Source organism: Papaver somniferum, chromosome 9 (assembly GCF_003573695.1).
Source record: "Papaver somniferum cultivar HN1 chromosome 9, ASM357369v1, whole genome shotgun sequence".
NCBI classification, from domain to species: domain Eukaryota; kingdom Viridiplantae; phylum Streptophyta; class Magnoliopsida; order Ranunculales; family Papaveraceae; genus Papaver; species Papaver somniferum.
This window is the reverse complement of record NC_039366.1, coordinates 118,425,689-118,428,233: the sequence shown is the minus strand read 5'-3', so window position 1 is coordinate 118,428,233 and position 2,545 is coordinate 118,425,689. Positions and strand designations below refer to the sequence as shown.

At 33.8% G+C, this 2,545-nt stretch overlaps 1 pseudogene; it reads right to left on the bottom strand.

Annotated features, from left to right (window-relative positions):
• The window catches only part of LOC113313597, a 16,840-nt pseudogene extending 16,496 nt beyond the window's left edge, over positions 1-344 (bottom strand).
• Positions 345-2,545: the final 2,201 nt, after the last annotated feature.

Sequence of the window (2,545 nt, the reverse complement as noted above, 5' to 3'; positions counted from 1 at the left end):
TAATGGTGGCATATATAAAAAATAATGGAGTTCGTGAAATTTGTATCCATGGATTAAAGGAAGTAATCTATCAACGATGAAGTAGAATCACTTGCATTAACGAAACAGTCATGGAAATGAAGACGTAGTAGTGACGCTCCCATTCTACGTTCGTTTGCAACCGCAGCTCGCACTGCAGTTTGGATGGTGGAAAGGACATTGGGGCAACTAGTCGCGTAAAAATTGGCAGACAGCTGAGCAGATGTTGTGTTAATATGCATCCCTCCCAAGATACACAATACTATAACATAGGGAAAGAAATGAAAACTAGAAGAGAAATGGTAAGCCATGATTTAAAAGACTTGAAAGCTGATGAGCTAGCTAGTGATAACGAATCTATATATAGTTTTTGTTTTAGCTCATCTCTAATGGCTCTTATTTATAGCACTTAACTGGCAAGGGAATGTGTATACAATTCTTCATAGATAGTTCTCAACTTCTCGATCAATATTGGTCAAGTCAAGTGCAAAATTTTGTTTGATTAGTAGAAATCTCTTTCAATAATGGGCCGGTTGGGAAGTCTACATACGTCTTCTCAGATGATCGAGTAAGCATCGAACTATTGAGTGATATGCATTGCATGATTCACAAAATTGGTTAAAAAAACCAAAATCAATAATTTTTGGGTGAAAAGGACATTTAGATTTTGATACTGTTTAAATGGACAAAAATGTAAAAATAGTTGGGATGTAAACAGTTTTATCCTACCCGTTTTCAAATATTTTTTTTATTTTTAATTTATATCAGGATGCATCCAGTTTCATCCTTGCTATTTTTTAAGTTTAAGTCAGGATGAATCCAGTTTCATCCTTGCTATTTTTTTTTGTGTCCATTTCACTCATACTAATTTTTACTCGTCCATTTGAACCATGTTTTAAAAATATTTGGACAAATGACCCATTTTGCGTGCATGATTCAATAGTCAATATGATCCGTGTCAAATGTCCTTTCTTGCCTCCCCCACTTTTTCTTTTTTTCTTATGGTTTTCTTGTTTTCTTGTCTCTTTTTCTATTCTATGTTTTGTATTTATCTCTTTGATCAGCATATTGATGATTGATGATTAGTTAACGGAATCCAAAAAGGGGATTGATCGCACTAAATTTTGAACTTCAATATTCCCTGTGGACGTGAATTTCAGGCATGCACATAGTGTTATTAAAAGTAAAAGTAGAAAGGGGTATGCGTCAAATGCAACCTTATCGATCTCCGCTGATAAGTCAGCCAAGTCGTCAGGGGAGAAATGTAATTCTTTTTTGGTTAATGGTTCTCATCACTAACGGCAAAACCAGTGGAATAACCAAGTGGCTGGGCAAAAATGTAATACTTTGCTTATCATCTCATGGCATTTCGAATCTGATTAGTTGCGTGGCATTTTGAATTTAACTTCAGAAGCAGAAGTCAGAAGCAAAATATTGTTGCTTCACAAAAAATTGTCTTTTATGTTAAGTCGTTTTGAAATTTTACACGCAAACTGACTTCTTGCTTTTTAACTTCTAAAATCAAAAAATTACTTCTAGATGTACGTCAAAAACATGCTATAATTGTAGGGCATTCTTTGGATGTTGATATCTGCCACACTTTTTCAGTGTAATGCAGCAAGTGCAAGATTCAAGACTCATCAAATATAGGACGGCCGTCCTCTTGACAAGATGAGTAGATTTTCTTCAGAAACATAACAGCGAGCTAAATAGACATAGACTGAGCATCACAGCTTTGAGTTAAGAGGTGACAGACAAATCTTTAATTCATTTAGACTATTTTGCTCGCAAACTTCCCAATAAGCTTAAGATTTTCACTGTTGACAAGACCACTCTGCAAAGTAAGTATTGTACTTTTTGACTTATAAATTTGTTCTGGTCAGGGATCCAAGTGGAACAAAACAAGAGGGGAAAACAAAATACGTGAGACAATTTGTCCCTAGTAGGAAATATCGATAGGTCCTACAAATAATATATTTCCTCCGTCCCTAATAAGATGACCTATGTGATTTTATATTTGTTCCATAAATAGATGACATATTTCACTAATCAAGGGATATATCTAAAACTACTCTTTTAATTGATTATTTTTTCTATAAGAAATATGTATAATTTGATAGTCATGTTTATATTGGTTGTGTAGATGTTTTAAAATGTTTTTCAACGTTATAAAGTTTATAAAAAACCGTGGTATAGTTTAAGAGATAAATCGTTTCTAAATTTTACTAATTATTGCCCATAAGGGTATAATTGTAAAAAATAGTTAAATATACTCCACTTTCCTCATTGCTTTAAAATTTGTGCAAACTACAACTAGGTCATCTTATTAGGGACGGAGGGAGTATTAGGATGAGTTTTGTCCAGTTAACTCAGTAAACTGTCTGTTTGGTCCTTTTTAGAAATATAAATTATAGTTCGGTCCTATAAAAATTGTTTTTTCCTAGGGTGTACAATACCCACGCGGGATGACGTCATGGATGATGTAATTTTCTTCTGGGAGTGACAGAATTAGCCTTTTAAATCCATA